The sequence below is a fragment of the Anser anser genome, assembly GCF_964211835.1.
Source record: "Anser anser genome assembly, chromosome: 2".
In the NCBI taxonomy this organism is placed as follows: Eukaryota; Metazoa; Chordata; class Aves; order Anseriformes; family Anatidae; genus Anser; species Anser anser.
Genome location: NC_139721.1, coordinates 142,363,752 through 142,380,095, shown reverse-complemented (window position 1 = coordinate 142,380,095; position 16,344 = coordinate 142,363,752). Strand labels below are relative to the sequence as shown.

The 16,344-nt window shown below is 36.8% G+C and overlaps 1 protein-coding gene and 1 long non-coding RNA gene across 3 annotated transcripts in view; one reads left to right on the top strand and one right to left on the bottom strand.

Annotated features, from left to right (window-relative positions):
- The window catches only part of MALRD1 (MAM and LDL receptor class A domain containing 1), a 266,757-nt gene that overhangs the window by 19,685 nt on the left and 230,728 nt on the right, over positions 1 to 16,344 (bottom strand). The window lies entirely within an intron of this gene.
- Positions 14,566 to 16,344, top strand: part of LOC310895154 — a 66,322-nt gene continuing 64,543 nt past the window's right edge. For both annotated transcript variants that reach the window (XR_014580489.1, XR_014580490.1), the window contains exons 1-2: positions 14,566 to 14,766; positions 15,741 to 15,875. This is a non-coding gene — a long non-coding RNA (uncharacterized lncRNA). The remainder of the gene's footprint in view (positions 14,767 to 15,740; positions 15,876 to 16,344) is intronic.

The following is a 16,344-nucleotide window of genomic DNA, read 5'->3' as shown; positions in this document are numbered from 1 at the left end:
TGAATGCTGAAATCTGTTTTCTTTCTTCTTTTTTTTTTTTTGCCTATTTGTTCGTTTGTTTGCTTGCTTTTTTTTTCCCCACAACAGGAATTATTAATATTTTACAATGACTAAGGTTGTTTAGTAGAAAACGGTGTTCCGTATTTTAATTTTTTTAATATGTTAACTTCTGCAAACATACTGTATTGGTTTCACCTTTTTCAAGACTCCTCATATTTTATGTTGCACTTGATATAAAAGGTAAAAAAGTATTAAATCATAGGTGATGTTAATCTAGCAGCATTCAAAGCATTAATTGCATTAATTACTAAGTATACATCTCCTCTGCACTTCTCTCTGTACTTCTTCAGATTTTATAATTTAATTGCAATCTCCTTTAAATGTTTGCATTAATACACAGATTGAACATCAAAAAATATCGTGAAAAGTTAATCATTTGTGATCATGGAAATGCCTACAGAATTTTTATTTCTACCTATTTATTTAAATCTACACACGTGTGTAAAAGGAATTGCTCAACAAGCCATGAAGACAAAACAGAAAAAAAGTACCTGCTAGACAAACAACAGTGACCAAATCTGCTTCTGTCCACAGAGATTTCACAAGTAGATTGGAGTGAGATAAACTTAGCATGTGATAAATGTAAAAACAATACTAGTTTCTATTTTTGTCTACAAGTGTCAGTAACATAGCTCACTCAGTTACTGACAGAAAACAGTTAATGAATGGGAAATGCAGAATTAACGATTTCTACTTGCCAGAAGTCTCTCCATCATTCCCATCAATAACTCTTGGCCAAAAAACAATTTTTCTCTCTTTCAAGACACATCTGTTTTATTTATTTTTAACTGAAACATTTGCCATAGAAAAAACCTACTCTGCTACGTTATGTGTATATTCAGCGTGACCAACAGTTAAGTCAGCTAACCATTTAATGCATGGTATTAGCAGTATTTAAATTAAGGCAGTAAAATGTAGATTAATATATTTATATTTTTGACTGCATTAAAATAAGTAGCATGACTCCTTATTTTAGGAGTATTCTCTAGAGACTGTTTTTACTTATAAATCTGCTACAAAGCATCAAGCCTGTGTCTTCTGTGTGAACCCAGATTTGCCATTGCTATGTGCATAATACATAACATGGGGATCATTACATATATGAGCATTGACATTATTCAGGAGCAGTGCCATCCCTATTGGAGTACAACCTGCTCCAGGACAAGTGACAGAAGATACAGGGGAAAAAAAGAAAAAAAAAAAAAGAGTTCTCTGCAGAAAACAGACTTTATGTCCCTCTGTTATGTCAGTGCAGAAGAAGCTTCTCTGTTCACTAGTCTTTACAGTCAGTATTATGCAAAATAAGCTTCACTGGATGTTTATGAGTATGATGAAAACAGCAATTCTTCATTCCACTGTAGGAAAAAGTAAATGCTACCTCAGAAAGGTAGTTATCCACTTATACTGTCTGTTATTAACAATGTACTCAAAGAAATAAAAAACAATCATATTCTTTCATTAGTCTTTAATGCTGATCCAAAATATACAATATTCCAACAGCAAAAATTGCAGGAATAGCCTCAGAAGATATCATACTTATGATGAATACTTTCGCCAGCTCACTGTAGCTGGAACAAGGAGACACATGATTACCTCTGTGGTTAAAATCACAGGACATGTGGGACAAGGAGAAACCTCTTGGAAAAGATGCGTGAAGTGGATGATAACCTCGAACGTCAAGAGCTTCAAATCAAGCATTCAAACACCACAGCTAGAGAGGCAACCAAACAATCCCTGAGATCCGGAGATGGATTTTGACACTGTTCCTCATGATATCCTTGTCTCTAGATTGGAGAGACATGGATTTGATGGATGGATCACTCGGTAAGTAAGGAATTGGCTGGATGGTCGCACTAAAAGAGTTGTGGTCAACAGCAATGTCCAAGTGGAGATCAGTAATGAGTGGTGTTCCTCAAAGGTCAGTATGAGGACCGGCACTGTTTAACATCTTTGTCAGTGACATGGACAGTGAAATCAAGTGTGTCCTCAGCAAGTTTGCCGATGACACCAAGCTGCGTGGTATGGTTGACAAGCTGAGGGAAGGGATGCCATCTGAAGGGGCCTGGACAGGCTTGAGAGGTGGGCCTGTGCAAACCTCATGAGGTTCAACAAGTCCAAGTTGATGCAAAGTCCTGCACCTGGGCTGGGGCAATCCTGAACACAAATACAGGCTGGGTGGAAAGTGAGTTGAGAGCAGTCCTGAGGAGAAAGATCTGGGGGTGTTGGTGGATGACAAGCTCAACATGGGCCAGCAATGTGCGCTTGCAGCCCAGAAAACCAACTGTTTCCTGAGCTGCATCAAAAGCAGCCTGGCCATCAGGGCAGGGGAGTTGTTTCTGCCTCTCTGCTCTGCTCTTGTGAGACCGAACTTGGAGGGCTGCATTCAGCTCTGAGGCCCCCAGCACAAGAAGGGCATGGACCTCCTAGATTGAGTCCAGAGGAGGGCCACAAGGATGATCAGAGGGCTGGAGCAGCGCTCCTATGAAGACAGGCTGAGGGAGTTGGGGTTGTTCAGTCTGGAGAAGAGAAGGCTCTGGGGAGACTTTATAGCAGCCTTCCAGGACCTAAAGGGGGCCTACAGGAAAGCTGGGGAGGGACTCTTTGTCAGGGGGTATAGGGATAGGACAAGGGGTAATGATTTTAAACTAAAAGAGGGTAGATTTAGATTAGATATTGGAGAGAAATTCTTTACTCTGAGGGTGGTGAGGCATTGATACAGGCTGCCCAGAGAAGCTGTGGCTGCCCAGAGAAGCTGTGGATGCCCCATCCCTGGAGGTGTTCAAGGCCAGGCTGGATGGGGCTTTGAGCAACCTGGTCTGGTGGGAGGTGTCCCAGCCCATGGCATTAACATCCTTCATTCTATGATTCTATGAATAACAAAAAGATACACCTTTGTACAAACTTTTGTGTGCTGCTTCCTACAACCACTGAACCACTGGGTGGAGATGGCAGAGGAAGTAAAATTTAGATATATTACCAGAGTACTATGAGTTATCAATACAGTGCAACCTTGGGGGGTGGAGGGGGGGTGGAGGGGAGTGGGGATAATACTGAAAACAAAATAAAAACGTGTAACATGTAGATAAGGGCACAGTAACCCACTGGGAAAGAACTGGACATTCTCTGAAACACTGTGTGCAGTTCTAGTCACTCTTGTTCAGAAAGATGAATTCATAGGACTACTAAACAGAGCAGACAAACAGAAAGTCTTTCTTTCAAGAGGATTCCAAAAGAGTTCAGCTTGTTTAGTCTACTGGAAGAAGAGCCAAAAGGCATATGGCTTTTCTCTACAAAGACTTTCGATAAACAACAGAGGTATTCATGTTAATGAAGGATACTGGCACACACAATTGGGTATAAACTGGCTATGAATAAATTTATGAAAAAATTATGAGAAAGTATCCAAGCAGAAGAGAAAGGCTTTTATCTGTCCGTCATTTCCCATAGCACATTGCTTCAGAAGAGTCAGCCATCTAGCTGGTATTCTCTGCACCTGGTGCCATGTACATGAAAGAACCTCAGGTGTTGGAAATTCACAGTAAAACAGCATAGCAGAGAGGAATATTCAAGCCAGGAATTCCCCATAATTGGTCATAAAATGAATCTAGCTAAATTTCCAAGTAAAATTATATGATGAGATTGTGTGTCGTAACAAAGGCCTGGATTTGCTGACCCAGATATATGCTTTTATTCTGAAAACTGCCAAATTCATAGCTGACAAGTACAGAAGAATTAACATGAGGCAGAATAATATGGGGTATAAGCAGATTCTAAATCAAATGTAAGCACTCTGAGAAAAGACCTGGGAATCCTCATAGATTATTCAATGAAAGTAAGTGCTCAATTTGTATCATAAAAACATACTATGCATAAAAAACTATGATAGAAAATATTAGAGATTACAGTGATTAAAATCATATGGCAGAGACTGAAAAGATCAGTTGTAATTTATACAGAAGATGAGTGGGAGTAGATATGCTAAAGGTAAACAAAATGATATATGGTAAATGGAAGAAAAATTGCTTGTTGCTGTCTATCCTCTAGAGCATTCAATCAAAATGAAAGGAAATACATCTTAAACTAATAATAAAGAAGCTATTTGTCACATAGTGCATAACTGACCTGGGGGAGTCCTTGCCATAATAAGTCTTAGAAGCCAAGAACTTAACACTATGTACTGGAGACAGATCCTTAAAACAGAGAATGAAACTCTTTAGAGACTGCAGAGCTTTAAGTTCTAACTGATGGTAAATTAGAAGAAAATTCTTATATAGGCATCATCATTTTCTACATTTGTCTCTCTCTCTTTTTTTTTAAAAACACTCCCAGGGTATGCTGTCATCTCAGGTACTCCCAGGTCCCAAGTGTGATACACTGATTACTCACTGCTTTTACAGTCACAATGAGAAGTTTTAATTACAGCCTACATAGAATAAGAACAGTACCTGTTAGAAGGAAGGACTCAGTTAGTATATCTACTTGCTGTTAACTGTTTAAAAGAAAATTATACAAGGTCTGATGTAGGAGCACGAAGGTGAGCTTTGTATCACAGACAGCTTGTGAATGACCTCCTGTTAGGTCCAGGCAAAGCATTTATTAAAGATGGAAAGGTAAATACTATCTCCAGCTTCAATCGTTTTAAATAGCAATGATTGGAAAGTTTAGAGCAAATATTTCTTCACTGAAATTAGCAGTCACATGAAAAAACTTATATTTCACAGAGAGTTTGAATTTAATTTTTAAAGAAATGCCACCAGTGCCTGAAAGCTGCATGATTTCCTGTTAGCTTTCTTGTCTGGCTACTATCTAAAAACCTCAGAGCAAATGCAGATTTTGAAATTATACTGCTCATAATTAGATTGATAGTATGATAGTCTTGTACATGATCCATTTTTTTCAGTGTATTTTATCAAAAGGAAATAAAGACCTATATGCAAATTATTTACTGTGTCATTTCCTTTTGTGGCTTTACTCTTCAATTAAACAGTCCCCAGAATTCATTGAGGGGTGGTATGTAGCATGTACTCTTTCTAATGGCACAGATTCCTTCAGCTACAGCAATGAAGCATAGTTACGCACTCACAGCAGATGGTCAGACCTGAAATTCACCATTTCAAATATTTATGCTCATTTTAATGCTATCTTTTCTCACCTTAGACAATAGTTTTCTGGTTACAGAGTTTCTATTATAATGAAATAACACTGATGGTTAAAAGCCCCAGTGAGACAAAATATAAAGCTACTCCTGGCAGTTAAGAAAGCATTTGGTGCTAGATTCAACAGAGAAATGACTATCCATTTCTCTAGCCATTAAACAAAATAAAACCCTTCGAATTTCTTCCAGAAAACAAACAAAACAACAACAGAAGACAACAAAAACAACCAACTACAAAAGCATTTTTTTGCTTGTTTTATGTGATTTTTCAATAGAACTTTCTCTAGGACAAAAGTAATATTTCAACCCAACTTTTTTCAAAGGTCAAACCATCAGAAAGCATATTAATTCTAACTGATGCTAACATGAGACACTGACACAATAGGAAACAAATAGCTTGAAGCAGTGTTGTAGGTACATTGATCACTGACCAAGGGAGATCAGAGTTCAAATTGTCACTGAGTCCTAAGTGAGTATCAGTCCACTCCATTTGAGTCTGGAGCTGTGCTTTGTGAAAAATGGTAATCAGAATAAATAACCTTGCCAATAAAAAAAAAAAAACTTGCTATTTTTAGTAAGGGTAAAACACTGAAACACAGTCACTCTGTGAAATAGATTTAAAAGGCTGGGAATGCAGGGCTGGCACCGTGTTAGCTGAGGAAACTTTGGTGCAGGTACATCAAATGATATAGAATCATAGAATCATGGAATCATTAAGGCTGGAAAAGACCTCCAAGATCATCTGGTCCCACCACCCCCCTACCACCAATATCACCCACTAGACCATGTCTCTAAGCACCAAGCATAGCATTCAACCTTTCCTTAAACACCCCCAGGGACAGTGACTCCACCATCTCCTAGCACAGAGCTAGCACAGAGACATTTCACCAGTAAAAAGGGGCATATCACAATTTTTTCTTGCTCTAATATGGAACTAGGAGATTGAATTTAAAAAAAAAAAAAAGTTAATTACAATATGAAGTAAATCTACTCAAGAAGTCTATGTCAGTACAGAGGTGTCTGAACTGCTGCAGCAAAGTACCAGCTTACAGTAAAGAACCAGTGCTTTATGCCAGTCTGGCTGTCCATCTTGTTTTCAATTCTCACTTCACTTTTTTTTTTTTTCTTACTTTTTTTTGGTCTAATTTTCTGCCTTTCTTTTGTTGCCCCTCTTGTGTTCCTTTGTTCATCTTTTATTCTTTCCCTCCTCCCTCCCTTTTGCTACTCGTGGAACATGGGTTTGGAACTGATGCTTGATATGCTCTTGAAGTATATTCCAAGAAGAGGGAGAGGATAAGAGGGAGAGAGAGCAAGGACAAGGTGACAGAAAAACAGAAATCTCAAAAAAAAAAAAAAATCCACTTTTTGCATGTTTGTCTTCGATATAGCCCAGGGCTGCAATTTCTAGAGGACTGAACAAAGATTAAGAAAAGACCTAACAGAAAGTCTGACCATGCAGCTGTATTGACAGCTGGTAGCAAATCCATTTGCTTTCAGAAATGGCACTGATTTCACATTTAGGTAAAATTAGAAAAACTATAAAGGAGATAATGCAATGAAGTATAGAACAGACAACTAATTTTAAGATAGGCCTATTAGATTTCAAAGAAAAAAAAAACACAAAAACTTTTTGCTTAAATAAGAGTTCTGTTGATAGAAGAGATGGAGTTAAGTATCATTAGAAAGCCTAATAAGAATCTGAATATATTTACAGTGGGTAGATTTTTTCCTTAGTGACCTTTCCTTTCCTGCTTTTTCTATTTTTTTTTTATTTTTTATTCTTATTGTCTTTTATCAAACTGCAACTCTACTACATAGTGTCTAGTTTATTACCTGCATTTAGTTGGGAAAGAAATAATAGATATTTACTACAAAGTAAGTTCACATATCTGTTTTTCACTGATGTTTACCCTCTGAATAGCTTTCATATGGATGAATCTGTAATTCCCTGGTGTAATAAAATAGTTATTTTAAAACCTTGAACAATGAATGTTTTTGTCTGTATTAAACCACATATATGATGCAATAATAATAATAAAAATATAAAATTGTTTTCTTTCCTTCTCTCTCACCTCCCTTCCAGCATTGGTGTACTCTTTTTATCAGCTGAAATGGTCTGTTTTAACCACAGCCTGCCAACACAGGACATTGCTCATGGCAGGTGGATTGTAGTACATATTAGAGATTATAAATCATTTTGTCATTCCCAGACAGTCATAAATTTATCTGCTTACATGGGAGACACCACTATACAATAAAATCTGATGCTTCTGCTTCTCAACACTGTACAAATGTGGTGCACAAGCACAGGCTAAGATTATATCAACACATACTGATATTTTCTTTATTTTTTTTCCTATATTTTAAATGTATGCCTATAAGAAAACAAAACCAAAAAGCCAAAGAAGTTTTGCTTTGCTTACCATCCATGTAATACACAGCCATTGGTTTAAACTCCATTTGAATCATTCCTCGGAAAAGGCTTAAGTCCAGCATTAAATTTAACATGTGCCAATGTGATCCATGCAAAAAAAAAATCATGTTGGGACTCATAATGAAAATGAATTCCACAGAAGCATGGGGAATTCACTCTCTAGCATCATGCTAAGAAGTTAAAATTATGAAATCTTCAGAAAAATGACCTTTAAACAATTTATGAGAACCTAAGACACTTTAGATGCATTAAAAATAATTTTATCATAACCTTTCTCCCAGCTCCACATTCTCTTAGCGTTGTTATGGTTACAGAGTCAAGACTTCAGAATTTAGGAGAGGCTGGAGTTAAGGATTCCCATGCATTTTCAATTCAAACCCTCACGCATACTTGTTCAGACACAGTATTTAATTGGAAGACCATAAACTCCCTGGCACCTCACTCCCAAAAACTTCAATTCTGGTATTCAGTGTTTAGCTTTGCAATGAGATTATTATCATGGCATACAGCAGAGATAATTTACTTAACATAAACCAGAAAAAAATATTGTTATTATGAGTAGCTAAATCATCTCTTCTGTCATCAGTGCTCAAATCTTCAAACTTCAGCACTGAATACTAGTTTATTAGTTGACGTTAAGAAAATTGTGAACTCCAAGTGCATTCTTGAAACTTTTACTGAGGAAAATAGATCAAAATCTGGCTCATTTGCTTAAATTCAATAAAGGACTGAACAGCTTATTCCAATGTTATACTTGGCACTTTGATAAAGCAAAATCCTTCCCATGGTCTTTAGTGCATATTATTTTTAATAATATATGCTGAGCTATTGCTAACGATAGAAGAATTTCTAACAGCATTTAGTTTATTCATTCAATAAACTCTTTCTTGATTGCAGCCAAGGAATATGTAGTACAGATGAAGGATGCAGAACTACTCCCCTGATGTTAATACTGCTGTGCAAGAATCACTGTACTTGTAGCACTGAGAACAGACTTTATGCTCCTTTAATGTGTACCACCAGGCAGAATGAAAACCAAACCTAGTTAACCTGCATTGCCGGTAAACAGTCTAAACTGATGCAGGTAGCATCCTAACATCTGTGAAGTCAATGAATTCTTGCCACGTTCTGTTTTTCTACTGATTGTCTTATGTCAACAGTTGGGATAAGGTGGCAGGGAGCCATGACAAATATTCCATATTAGTAAGGGACAGATTTCATTTTGTGAAGGTATAGTGTTAGTGGAGTAAGGCTTAGGACCAAGACTTATATAAGCTGAAGTCAGATGAAAAACTGACCTCATCAACCCACTTTATTTATTTATTTTTTTTTCCCTCTGAATGCAAGCACATTGCAATTTTTCATCAATTTGAAATAATAAAATATTTCTGCATGGTTCTGGCAGATGATTTTTTTTTTCTGCTCTTGAAACAGACTATTACAAAGCTGGCACAAGGCTTTGCCTTTATTCTTCCACATCAAATAACTGAAAGAAGTGATATCTTAATTTCACAAAACTTTTCAAAGAATGAGAGCAAGAAATGTATCATGTTACTGCACATCAATCACTTCTTTTACACTCATAATAAATAAATTCATACTATATCCAAGCATGAAATATTTGAAAATGTGTTCCTAAATATGACCTGAGTAAGCCACCTCATATGTAGTATGTAAAAGTAGACTGAACGTATTTACGCGTAACAGTTTTCCATCTTTTGACACAGATTAAACATTGATGTTTTCTGTTTTTTGTGTAGTTTTTCTTACTAGAAAGATTTTCTCTTAGCAATTCTTTTGAACATCATTTTTTCTCCTTTTCATGATGTACTTGATGACCTGTTTTACAGAGTTGCCATTTTTGTCATCTAAACATTTCCTGCCCACTTTTTCTGTCCTTTTTCTTGTCTTGATACTCATAATTTTAGATATCAGAAGGCTATGGTACCCTTTTTCTTCCTCCTTCAGATTTCTTAGTTGTATTGAGATATCAGCCAAAACTTATTTTCAGAACTGAAGGTAATGATGTTACATCTGGACCCGGAAGATGTGGTATAGGCACCAAATATATCCACAAAATAATGAAAATAGTGTCACTCATGTTGACATGTTGGCCATCCTTGTGATTTTATCACAGAGGCTGTAATGCTTGCTTTTCATATTGAATATTCAAGAATATCGGACTGTTTCTTTCCAAATGTAAACACACAGATAGACTGTACATTTGTTCTCAGCTTTAATTTACTTTAAACAGCCTGATTTCCTTTAAAAGCCTTGAAACCTTTGGTTGAGGGAGGCAGTAACTTGCTCTTTCTCTGAGTGTTTTATCCCACTAAGCCTCAGTGTTTTTCACAGAAAAAAAAATAATCATTTTTTCTCTGAAAAACTCTGGGATTCAGCAGAATAAGGAGGTACCACATTAAGCTGCCAGCCTACAGCTCACGTGAAAAGACTGAGAAAATACTGAAAAGAGAAGAAAAAGGAAGAAAGGAAGAAGGGGAGGGGAGGGGAGGGAAAGGGAAAGGGAAAGGGAAAGGGAAAGGGAAAGGGAAAGGGAAAGGGAAAGGGAAAGGGAAAGGGAAAGGGAAAGGGAAAGGGAAAGGGAAAGGGAAAGGGAAAGGGAAAGGGAAAGGGAAAGGGAAAGGGAAAGGGAAAGGAAGGGAAGAAATTAGGGCTGAGGGGAAATTTCTCTAGGGCCAGAGGAGAAAAACCTCTCAGAAAGTGTTGAAATTAACCACAACAAAACTGGGAAGCAAGGTCATGTCTATGAGGACATATAGGCAAGGGGACAGCAGTGAGTAAATCCTTTTATGTCTACTCTGTCAGCCCTATTCACACTGAGTTTTCTCTATTTAGATAGTGTCCTGGTTCAGATTCCAATAAAAGCTGTCTTTTAGTTTAAGAGCATTTTTGTGTTTGGTCTGGGCACATCCATTTTTAAGACAGAGCATATTACAAGTACATCTTAAGGGACCAAAAATATAGCACAACATTGCTAAAAACAAAACAAAACAAAAAAAGCAAATGTTTTTTCCTTGCCCTGGGTTTGACTTTCGGGTAGATCATACAAGATTGCAATGTTGGTAGCCACAGAACTAGAGCTTCCTTTTGAGGTACCCATCTTGTGGGTGTGACGATATGGTCAAAATTTCGGAAAAAAAGCACTGCCCCAGGTAGCAGCTGCATCTGTAGGCATTTCCCATGCACAAGCAGAAGAGGAGATATTCAGCTACTGGGAATGGGCCTGCCTCTGTTCCTCTGCCTCTGAAAAGGGGGCAGGCCGTAAGAAAAAGTCTTGATTGATGGACTATTTCTGTGAGACAATGGTTGGAAATTAGTTTTGAAACTATTTTTTTTAAAGATTCAAGCAATCTCCAGCCACAAATTGCAGTATAAGTGCTAAGAATGTGCATTTTTCCTTATTCCCTAGATTCTCTCTTTATTGAAGTTTTTAATATCTTGAAATATTACATTCTATATAGTGCTGATTATGAACACTTTTTATAAAAAGATGTTTTGCTAACAATGGATCTAATAATGCCTGGCTTCCTATGGGTTTATGCCCATTCAGATTCACAATAACATCACTTTTCTTGTCACATCCTCATGATTTCTTCCATCTTCACCCTATAGCTCCCTCACATAAACTGATACTGTTGGACAAGAGTGTGTGTGGTACCACGAAATGAATGTGTGTTGATTTGATGGTCAAAATATGCAGGCCAAAGAGGACATATATCTGTTGAGTTCATGCTGTCACTTTGTCTTATTTTGGAGAAAAAAGAGGAGTAAAAATTAGGTTGTCATATGCTTCTATAGTAAAACATTTTTTTTCCCAGAAAGTTGTAAAGATATTACATCTTTGATATCTCTATCTTCCCCACCACAATTGGTTAAAATTGGCTTGCAGTCTAAATATGCATTTAGGTGCAAAGAATTGTGGACAAATGCCATAGCAGTACAGTCACATTAACCTTGTTTTCTTAGGGTTTAAGATAAAAAGGTTAACAATGTAGAATTTCTCTGTTCTGCCTGTAACTCTGTCCGATGTTCCTTAAGATACTGGTATGTCCCAATAATGGTCTCAGACATACCTTTTCTCATAAACCATTGAGTCTGACAAGACTAAGGGATGGCTCACAGGTTATTTACTATAAACCACAGAGAGCAGTCCTGGGCTAGAGTTGAAACCTCTCACAGGCATAAGCTTCAGTGATGTACTATGCTTTCAACGTAGGCAGTTACCAGTGTGCACGGTGGCAGGGATAGTCAGTGCCCAGAATTTCTGGTGATTTCTCTGCTTCCTTCCTTCCTTCTTTCCTTTCTTCCTTCCAACCCTCTCTGTCTTCCCAGCAATTTAGTAAAGTGAAAAATCTTGTAGTCAGGCTCATCCCGGAGGAAATAAAAAGGAAAAACAATGTTGGTTTTCTTCTCTTTGCTCTTAGCGGGGTACAACACTAACCAGGCTGGAAGAAAACAATATATTGCCAGTATTTACATGTCTGTCTCCTTATCATCATTAATGTGCTATCTTCAACTTAATTTTTAGCTCATCAGACCATCCACCTGTATCTCTATCACCTACACCCTATTTAAGTTACTAACAAAACATATCCATCTTTTAGTTAAAGGTCTTAAAAAGTGATCTTTTCAGATCACAGAGCTCCACCAGTTTTCAAACACTCCTACATATCCCCACAGGAGAGATTTCACTCCTACACTGCCTGACCATGCCTTTCTTTCCAGATTTCTCATCCTACTTGAGCCTAACTAAGCAAGACAGGTAGGGAGAATTCAGATCTCTGCTCAGGCTGACCCGTTGAAAGGTTAAATTAAATGACTTGTAGGGCAGTGAATTATTTCCATTTGAGTGTAAAAGTTATTCGGAATGGATCAGAAAGCAAATTTTGACTCAGACCTCAAGCATACACATGACCAGCCTTCCCCTGCCTTTTAATTAATTCTAAAATGCCTTGACAGAATAGAAAGCCACAAACTGAAATCTACTCCTGAATGGATTAAAATAAAAAATGTGTAATTATTTTGCTTCTTGACTGCGTATAATAAATAAGAATTTTAAGTGGCTGTACTTAAGGAACAATATTTTGTGATGTGCACCAATTTTCAGTGTGTGATTCATAATTATATTTGTAAAACTTTATGGACATACAGGTTTTCTCCTTTAAGCAGTTAAAGTCCCGGGTAATTTCTATAACAAGGAACTCAATTCAGGATCTTTTGATCATATATCAAGGAAAGAAAAGAATGCTTATAATCCACTTTTATGTTCACAGATTTACTTTGAAGGTCAGCAATTAGATAGGGATCTAATCACAAACATTGGAGCAGATAGGATTTCTGAAAATGGAAGAGTTATAGTGCTGTCCACCCATAGCAGGTTGTGGATTATAATATTTTCTGAGCCTCTTTGCTTGATTTGGTTTGGAATTCCAATGAAAAAAATAAAAAATATATATATATTTCCTATTATTTTATATTTTGGACAGACAGTGAATATCAAAAGACTATTTTGTAGGATACTTCTGCAGAGGACCTTAGGAGGAGAGGAAGCAAACCAAAGTAAAAAAAAACAAAAACAAAATAACAAGTTGTTCTAAATACAAATGAAAAGTAATACCTGTGCAACCAGTTTCACTAATAGATACTTGGCTGGTATTACTTTAGAAAAAAGATATTGCGTGTTGGATCTGAAGAAAACTCAATATCAATAAATTAAGACTACAACAAAGAATAAGATCAAATAAGCTACGTTAGGAGTCTTGAAAACCATGGAGTTTTAAAATTGGGAGACACTATCAAAAACATTAAAAATATTATTTGAATATTCAAAAATGGCAACTGTTATCCAAACATATAATGTGTACGTGAAGGACTGGGTTTTGTCACAAACTTCAAATCAAGATGAAAAAACAAACAAACAAACAAACAAAAAACCCCATATCAAAACAAACAAACAATAAACCCCACATACAAAATAAAATCTTATCTTTAAGTAGCTTATACAGCTCAATACCATGAGTTAACGGTTTCTTTGTTCAACAGACCAGCACCTAAAACGTTATATCTGTCAAGGACTGTTTAGCAATAAGTTCAACATTAAAAGGAAACATGAATGCCAGGTTTTCTTCAAAAACAGTAAATCAATTAAAAACAAGGCGTTGTTTCAAAGTAAGTCCTTTTGAACTTGAACAAAATCCTCCCTAACTTACAGGCTGTTTTTTTCACTCTACACTTCCAGATGGAGGTACGAACATTTACATCAGCTGAAGAATTGGCCCAATTATTCCTGTGGCATTACTTACTACTATGAGCTTCTTTTAGTGCTCCAGAACAAAGCCAAAAATAGAAAACCTATGCACTGACAAGAGTTGAAACTGAATTTGTTGTAGGAATTTAAAAATCATAGAATGTGTATGAACACCAGTGCAAACTGAAGGGTCTACTCAATTTAGTAAACTGAGGGTCTACACTATTTGGTTTTGATTTCACCATTGAAATGTTGCTATTATCTCAGATTATCCTCAGTCTTTTCTTGAGAGGTTAAGGATTAACATGAGATTAACAGTGTTCATGAACATGGTGTTTTCATGAATGATCTCTTAAATGAGTTTATTTACCTTTGAGGTGAATTGTTTTTTTTTCCTGAGAGTTTAATGCTGTTTTAGAGCTTGTCCCTAAGCAGCACTGTTCCAGCTCTTCTTTAATTTCTTCCTCAAAAAATAAACTTTGAGTACTTACTTTCCATGAGGATTCAATAAAAACAGCCTTCCTGTTGCTCTGGTCACCCACAAAGCAAAAAGGAAGTTAAACTGTTTGCTGACATATCTCTTATGGTTTGGGCCTGAGCCTTTGCTCATGAGCAGGCTGCCAGAAGTTTGACTTGCACAGACAATACTTTGTGGGTGGTGACTTCACTGAAGATTGAGAGCCAAGAACTGGGGAAATGTCCTGTGTGCCATATCTGTGGTGATTAGAAAAACATTACTGGATCCACACTTTTAAAGTTACAGCAGATGTGCTTATTTTGTGGGAACCATGCAGTGGAAGAAAGCTGTTCTCTGGTCCTTAAACCCCAGCTTAGCTAATCATAAAGAAGGTAAGCAAATGCAGTATTTTTCTCATGACATTTCATAAACACAGGGTTTCAAAATGAACGTGGATGGAAAGGGCAATAATCGCTTCATCCCTTGTCATCTGCATATAATTGTGGTTTGCCTGAACTGGATGAAAGCTCAGGATAATTATTTGGAAAGATCAGCCTTGCTTAGAGAGCTAACTGTATTAATTTCTGTCTTACCTATGAATTGCTTGAGAAAACACAGATGAATGTTGCTATATTCACCACTAGCAAATATGTAAGGTCCCTGTGTTATCCTAGATCCCGATGTAGAATTTCTATTATCACTGATATTTCCCTACAAGGAACTTAGCTCATGGTCAGCCCTAAGAAAGCAGATACGGAAACATTAACTAACGTTTACTAACAAGTGAGCAGAAATTAAAAATGTAGAGATATCAATAACTATTTAGCCTAAAGATACCTGGTTTACTCCTGTATATGCTATATGACATTATAAACAAAAAGGTAAAAGCTCCAGCAACAGTTAAGCAGTGATTCCAGGTAGAATAAGCCATTCCAGTTTTGCTTACATACATTACTGAAAATAACCTTTACTGAATATTCTGAGTTCAAATCCACAACTTCATTGCTAAAGTCCAGCAGAGTTTATTTATCCTACTGTTATGTACATCTATTATTGCCTCACTCCAGCACCAGGCTTCCAGAAGCTTCAACAGCATTAAAAAATAAATAGCAAGTGTGCTGTTTTTTAATTCAGTTTTCAACCCTTTTGAAATAAGCAAATAAGAAAATCCAAGTGTTCTGCAAGAACTCATATTATGCTTTTGCATTTTTACAACCGAGTTATTATTTGTTTGTTTATTTATTTTGGTTTTTACTTTTTATTTTTCCCCAGAAAGTGATTAACTAGCTTCTCAGGATACTCAGAAGTCTCAAAGAACATGTAGGACCTTAACATTTGTTTATGTACTTAAAAAATACTATTGCAGGTCCTGTCTCATTGTAACTGGTCCCAGTTTCATCAAGGCAAACAAAACTCCAGGGTCCCTTTCTTGAAGAGCTTCAAACAAACAGGACTGAAAAGGCTAGAGAAGGAACACTGTTATATTCTCATTACTGATGAAGTAAGTATCAGAGAGGAAAAGGGTGAACTGTAATAATACCTAAGTAGTATTATGTCAAAAAGCCTCTTGAAGTAAGAAGGCTTTTAAGTCACTTCTGTACCTTGGAAGGGTTTATATTAGGGCAGCTGCACCGGCTGGACTCTGAAGCCCTCATTTCCAGACCTGTATTTTAATCTCATGACTAGTTTTTATACCCTCACAGAAGCAAAGTGAATGCATATGCACAGTAAGTGTTCAGTTGCTCAAGCACTTTTCTCTGTGGCTTTAGAATTTTTACTTCAAAAATTTGTTTTTAAAGGACCAGGCGTCTTTCCTGCCAGGTTTCATGAATCTTTGCCTGAAACTTGTGCTTGAACTGCCCCAAAAAATAACAGCGGGGGAAAAAAAAATCCATGTGGGTTCTTTGTTGCAGAAGAGAGAAATCAGTCATGAGGAATGCACACACTGGCACAGCTCTGAACACTTAGCT